Raw genomic sequence first — 7,711 nt, 5'->3', positions numbered from 1 at the left:
TCAAGTTGATAAACAAGATCTAGACATATTTGAACCAGAAAAATCATGTATCTACCCCTAACCCTAAACTTTGTCTTGTGAAGTCAAGCATGAAGAGAAGTGGTCTTTGGTTTCAAACATAGAAATTTTAATAACCTCCCAAGTGCTTCATTTTGGAATGACTAAAAAGGATACATGCTTACTTTTTCATATTCATGTTTTAAACTTGTTTACCTCTTGGTCAAACCTACGATTTGACCAAGATTCAAATGGGCGGAAAATTCAAAAAAAACATAAAAATGAAAAACCAAAGCACATAGTCTTTTTATGTCAAACCTGGGATTTAATCAAGCATGGAGAGAAGTGGTTTTGGGTTTCAAACATGAAGAGAAGTGGTTTTGGGTGTCAAACATGGAAATTTCAAAAACCTCATAAAATGACATAAGAAGACTATGTGCCTTGGTTTTTCATTTTTTGATTTTTTTTTTAAAAATTATGCCCATTTGAATCTTTGTCGAATCCTAGGTTTGACCATGGTTTAAACAAGTTTAAATCATGAATATGAAAAATTAAGCATCTATCCTTCTTAGTCACTCCAAAATGTAGCTCTTGGGAGGGTTTTTGAAATTTCCATGTTTGAAACCAAAAACCACTTTTCTTCATGCATGCTTGACTTCATAAGAATGCTTACCATATGTTTGAATTTTAAAAGCATATAGTCTTCTTATGTCATATAGTAAGCATTCAAGTTCATAAACAATGTTCGGACATATTCAAACCAGACAAATCATGTATCTACCCCCTAACCATAATCTCGGTCGATTTTATGAAAGTCAAGCATGACGAGAAGTGGTTTTTGGTTTCAAACATGGAAATTTCAAAAACCCTCCCAAGAGTTACATTTTGGAGTGACTTAAGAAGGATAGATGCTTAATTTTTCATATTCATGTTTTAAACTTGTATAAATCATGGTCAAACCTAGGATTTGACCAAGATTCAAATGGACAGAAAATAAAAAAACAGCAAAATGAAAAACCAAAGTACATAGTCTTCTTATGTCATGTAGCTAGTAAGCATTCAATTTGGTAAACAAGGTCTAGACATATTCAAACTAGACAAACCATGTATCTACCCCTAACCCCTAAATTCTGTCTTATGAAGTCAAGCATGAAAAGAAGTCGTTTTGGGTTTCAAACATGGAAATTCCAAGAACATTCCAAAAGCTTCATTTTAGAGTGACTAAGAAGGATCCATGATTACCTTTTCATTTTCTTGTTTTAAACTTGTTTAAATATTGGTCAAACCTATGATTTGACCAAAAGATTCAAATGGGCATAACAATTCAAAAAAAATCTAGAGAATGAAAAAACAAAGGACATAGCATTCTTATGTCATATATATAGTAAGCATTCAAATTGATAAAGAAGGTCTAGACATATTCATACCAGAAAATCATGTATATATCTACCCCTAACCCTAAACTCTGTCTTATGAAGTCAAGCATGCATGAAGAGAAGTGTTTTTTGTTTCAAACATGGAAATTTCAAAAACCCTCCCAAGAGTTTTGGAGTGACTAAGAAGGATAGATGCTTAATTTTTCATATTCATGATTTAAACTTGCAAATACGAGCGATGCATCCAAAAGAAACACTCGTCCCCTCCCCGCATGATTTTGCCCTACCTAAATTTGAAGTCAAGCCAAAGGTGGTTCAAAAAAGGCAATCAAAAGGCATGGATTGTTCATCATTTTCTACATAGCTAGGGAAAATACCATACTGCCATACTAGTGTAGAAAATAGCCCTTCAAATAGTTTGGCAACATGTTTATCAACTTTAATGCTTACTATGTGACATAAGAAAACTATTTGAGTTTTGGAGGCAGCGCGCGGCCGTTGAGGCCAACCATCGAGTAGGTGGTCTTCAGACGGCGGGCATCTTGATGTGGAGAGTACATAATGGAGCGGCGGTGGTGGACGGCGTACGTCCTATCTAGCGGTAGCAACTGCCCACATTTAAGGCGACTGGACGCCGCATGGCCAGTCGCTGCCCTCGTGGCCAGTCGCTGCCTCGGTTTCCGCGCCACATGTACATTGATTTAGACGGATGTTGTCTGTAATACTACTCCATGTCATCTACGGAGTATAGACAATGCTATAGACAGTGTATACAATAGTCTATCTGTAAGTTATCTAGTCATAGCTATATATGAGTATAAGTTATAGACACCCTTCATACAACAACAAAAATGGTGTCTGTAAGCTGTCTGTAAGAAGCCTACAGACTGTCTGTAACTTTAGACCATGCACTATGTGTATCAAAAGCGAACCAAAACGTCCATTGAATATGTTCCTCACATAACAGAGCATCGATGCATAGGTTCTGACAGGAAAAGCGAACCAACAATTTTGTTCGACTCATCTGTGATGGAAATTGATACTCCACATTGAAGTCAATTAATATGAATCGGAGGTAATGTGCATGGCTTGGTGAAGTGGGCCACTTGCTTTAGGATAAGTAAAATATGCATGTCATATTTCTGCTGGGTCCCACTTGTACTGCTTGATCCGGTTTCTTTGAATCGGCACCACATAGTCCTTCTCTCTCCTCATTCTTTTTCCTCCACATCACCAAAATCACATACGAGTACTATAACTACCTCTTACATGACCTTAAACGCCGACGACCAACCTTTCCGCGTCGCGGCCGATGCGAACCGTCGCGTCCTCTCATGGGCAAGGCGCCCCCACCAGAGAAAACCGTCGTTCCGCAAAGGCAACCGGGGTGCCCGATTTGCGCCCTTGGCAAAGGGGCCGGCATGGGATGCCGGCGATTCTATTGGGCTCGAAAAATGACAGGCGCCGTTTGGAGCGCACCGGTGGGAGCCCTAAATCGATGCAGGCCCCCAAATCGCTATCGGGGCCGCCGGTGGAGATGCACTGAATTTGGGGCATCCGCTAAATCTTGCAAAGTATAATGATAAAAAATTGTGAGACCATACTAGTAGTTCTGTTTAAGGCCGAGTGCAAGATCAAATAATCATTACATTGAAATTTTGTTACAATGATTACAAACTATAGCAATAACAGGAAAAAAGCTCAAGATCAAATAATCATTACATTGAAAATTTGTTACAATTATTGCAAACTATAGCAATAACATGAAAAAAGCTCAAGTGTTACAATAACAGGAAAAATTCTCAAATACCACAACAAGTCGAAATAACTCAAATGATACAAGCCATACAAATGGCATCATCGGCAAAACTGCATTTCTTTTAGGTAGAATTCATCGGAGTGCAAGTAACAGCTGGCTTTCCATTAGATCTGCAGAGTAGATTATTAAGGATCTGCTCAATCCAAGCTTGCCTATTTTCAATTCATGTATCTCATTAACTGTTATGTCGATTTTTGAATCTCTTTCATCTCTTTGCTGCTGCATTATATCAATTGATTCGTGTGCAAAGGCAGCGATTGTTTGCGCTGGAATGGCTGGGACAGTAGATATCATCTGAATATCAGATGAATTGGCATTGTCATGGCTGTGCTGTGGAAAGACCTGGACACTTGATGTACATGCCCTGCCATCTGCCTTCCTTGCTCTATTCAGGGGCTGAAAACAAGACAGTGCATGACAAGGTATCAACTTGTCAATGCCTATGGATTGTAGGCTAGGGTTTAGTTAGAAGTAGAGGGCAAGTAGATCTCGAAGGTTTCAGCCGGAAAGTACTCGACGATTATGAAAATTAGGGTTTGCAGATAATGATTCGATGATCTCCTCGTCCCTCGACTCCCCCTTTATATAGGAGGTGGAGCCGAGGGATTCGTGCTATACAAGTTACAGAGTCCGGGACGGTTTCTAACTCATCCCGCCAGATTACAGATAACACTTCCTATTACAACTCTTGACTTTCCTTGATATATCTTGGGCTCCCGAATCTTCTTATTCTTCGGGTAGTGGGCCTTCAGTAAACCCCGGGTACTATCTTCGGCAGGCCCATTTGGGATGCCTATGTCAGTAGCCCCCGAGATTTTGCTTGAATCGTAGAATCAGGGAAAATCTCCACTGTTTATTTTTACTCGAAAGCTTTAACCTTTTTATATTTTCTCACATAAAATTCTATATTGTACAGGGATAATGGTAGTTGGGGCTAGTTCATCTGACGGATCAGGTACTAGTTAACTGCTCTAGTGGCAATCCGCAAAAACCTACTTCAAAATCACGTCCCTGGACATGATCTCGGTATACTGGTGTAAACTTCGACAGGTGCCGCTTAAGGTCTTACCATTCTGTCGAGTCCCAGTCAAATTTATCGGGTACCTAACGCGTCCGTTAGGATTTTTCTTCGTATCTGTTGATACGGATAAAAGTAGCAGAGCGCAGTCTTTGGCGATGCCACGCCCAGCAGAACGGATCTGGGGTCTTACCTTCGCAAATTTGCGGCATTCAGAAATTGATCGCAACTTCGGCGTTCTGAGAATATATTGTCGAATGCTTTTCCGGCTGTTGGAATGGCACATTTTATCGAGTCAAATATGACTTATATTGCTCTCCCGATGGGAGTATATGTAGAGTTAATTATAACTCGAAATATACTCTCTTGCTTTTCTATCTTTTCCTTTGTTAATTTCATCGGGCACGCGAACAGCGTTCCCGATGGGAGTAGCCCCCGAGGCTACAACCAAGAACTTGTGCTTGGTTGTAGGCTCGACATTTTAGTCCACCTTGTCGCTATATTGTCGTTATTTCCCAATATGATCTCTCTCTTCTTTTTTTATCTCTCGGGTGCGCGAATAGCGCTCCCGATGGGAGTAGCCCCCGAGGCTACAGCCAAGGACTTGTGCTTGGTTGTAGGCTCCCGCAATTTCTATATTGCCATACTCGAAATTTTACTTTTTATCGAAGTAGCCCCCGAGCGTTTGGGCAAAAACTTGTATTTGATCAAAGGCTCCCGAAGTATTTAATAATTTCTCCTGTCGCCAATCTTCTTTTATTTTTCTTGTCGACATGCTTCCCTTAAACAAAATTGCTTCATCTCTGTTTATAGTCTTGATTTTTCTGCCTTGTGGGTCCATTGTTTCCACCATGTTGACACGTCGTGCAAGTGGGGGACACACGTCCTCCGCTTTTTCTGGCGCACGTACAGTAACGCCTATCTCAGTAAAAATACCTTTTTACCCTTGTATCTAGAAGATCTTTTTTCACCACACGATTTCTTCATCCAACGGCGCACTGCTTCACCCGATTCTTATATAAACCTTTCTTCAAACTCCGTTCATCCCTCGCTTGCGCCGCTCATCTGTTCCTCTTCGCAAAAGCTTCCCCTACGCCCAACTCTCTCTGATCATCCGCACTCACGAGCATTGCTCTGCCCATTGCCGTTGATGCCACCGCGCACGCGACTCACTCGCCACAGTACCCCGGAATCCAAGATGGCCGCCGAGGATCTTGAGTGGGAGAGATCCAAAATCTCCAACCAAGACACCAACATGCTGAAGAGGCTTGGCCTCATGAAGAAGGAGGACGCCATCCGCTTTCCCAGCGAAGAAAGCTACCCCAAGCCTCCAATGGAGTACCGGGTTAGTTTTGTCGATCACCTCATCCGCGGCCTTTCGGCCCCAATTCACGATTTCCTCCGCGGCCTTCTTTTCGTTTATGGGATTCAAGCGCACCATTGACCCCCAATTCCATCCTTCACATTTCTATTTTCATCACACTTTGCGAATGCTTCCTCGAATCCCTCCCAATTGGGCTCTGTGGAAACGCATTTTTACGCCTCCGCCGCAATGGCTCCCACAACGTCACTTATAACATAGGTGGCGTTGTTATCTGTGTTAAATCTGATGTCGATTATTTCGACGTCAAATTTCCTGATTATGTCCAAGGATGGCGCAAAAAGTGGCTCTACATTCACGAAGAAAGCGCCAACTCCGTTGAACACAACATAATTCCTTTCGACGGAAGTGCCAGAATCCAGCGCCGCCGCTCCTGGGATGCCGAAGCTTCCGAGGAAGAGAACAAGGCGACAGAGGCACTCATGTCTCGTATTCATCAGCTTCAAAACACTCGAGGCACAGAGCTGTCTGGTGTTCAAATCACTTGCCTACTTCCTTAGGATTAGAGTGCGGCCTCTTCGGGCTCGCAAAAATCCCCTTTGGACGTACTACGCGAAAACGACCCCAACAGAATCTCCGGTGATCTTTCCTCAAAGGACTTGGAGAAGTTGATTCGAAGACTTTCTCGCTTTGGGCAAGGACCCTATTCCTTCCTCTTGTCGCGTGGAACCATACAGCTCCGCCAATCCACTTCCCGAGGTATTTTGTCTTCCCGAATTTTTATCTTGTTCCGCACTTTCTCTGCATCTCATTGTATTGGCATCTCTTTAATTTTCCTTTTGTCACTATTTTTACAGAACCATCCTATTATGACTTCCCTTCCTCCTCTTCCTGAGGGTGGAGAAGTCGAAGAACAGGCTATCATTGCCGAAGATACTCAAGGTTCTTCTATTCCCGAAAGTGAAGTCGCGGGTTCTCACAAATCTGCGGCTTCCCGTGAAAAAGAAATTGAGTCTGAAGCCAGTGAGTCGACGCAATCCCTTCCTCCTGCTGTTTCTCCAAGGAACAAAAGGAAAAGGAATGATGCCGAGGATTCTGGCACCTCTAAGGCTGAAGAAGTTGTTCCTTCTCATCCGAAGGCAGCTTATGATCCTTATATTGAATCCCTCGTCAGCTCGTAAGTCGTCTTTAGTGCTCCCTATTTTTGTACTCGAAATATTTATCTTGTCTTGCTTTTTATGCTACCGATTTTTAATCAACAGTGATGACGAGGAAGAAGTACCAACTACTGACGTGGCTCCTCGGACAAGCACGTCACGTACTATACTTGCCTCAGACACGCTAGTTGAAGGAGAAGAAAACTCGCCTCCTCAACAAAACGTCGTCACCACTACTCCAGCATCAAGCCCCCTTGCTCCTTCACCAAAAAGGACAAGGGTTGAAAAAATTGTTGAACCTGCCCCTCAGTTGGGCAGTTCGTCGACTCTGCTCTTAGATGATGTAAGCTTGTCGACCTCTATATTTTCCTTATTTTGTTTTTTTTTTACGCCTTCTCTCTTTTTCATGCCGATGTTTCTCTTGCTGTGTTCACCTTGAATAGCCCATGATCAAAGAGCTTCTCCGCATCGGCTCCCAATTTATTGGGTACCGTGAATATGCTAACAGAGCCGAAGGTAACGACCTTTAAACTTGCCGTTTTTCCCTTGACTTTTTGCTCCTGTTGCTTGTCGCGATTTTTGATCTTTCTTCTCTCTTTTTTTTTATATCTCGACAGAGAAACTTGCAGAGGCCAACGAACGTGCCGACGCACTTGCTCAAAAACTTGAGCAAAGTGAAGTGGCTCGCAAGAAAGCCGAACTCGCTGCTAGCAAAGCCAAGGCCGAAGCTGATGAAGCCAAGGCGAAAGCTGCTGGTGTCGAGGAACTGCAGAAAAAACTTGAGGATGCTACATCTGCCTTAGACGAGCACAAAGCTGCGCAAGCTTCTCGTGAAGAAGGAATCCTCAAGCGCCTGAAAACTCAAAGTCGCCGCACTTTCAGTAATTTCTTTGATCCCTTCTATTTTTATGAGAATCGTTGTTTCTTGTTTTTTGACTAATGCTTTGTTTCCTTGACAGCCCAAACAAACCAGGATTTTGATCTGACGAATCCTGTCGATGACCCGCTCCTTGACGCACTTTC

The sequence above is a fragment of the Lolium perenne genome, chromosome 4 (genome assembly GCF_019359855.2).
Source record: "Lolium perenne isolate Kyuss_39 chromosome 4, Kyuss_2.0, whole genome shotgun sequence".
NCBI classification, from domain to species: domain Eukaryota; kingdom Viridiplantae; phylum Streptophyta; class Magnoliopsida; order Poales; family Poaceae; genus Lolium; species Lolium perenne.
The sequence above is the reverse complement of the archived record's forward strand: the minus strand, read 5'-3'. Positions refer to the sequence as shown.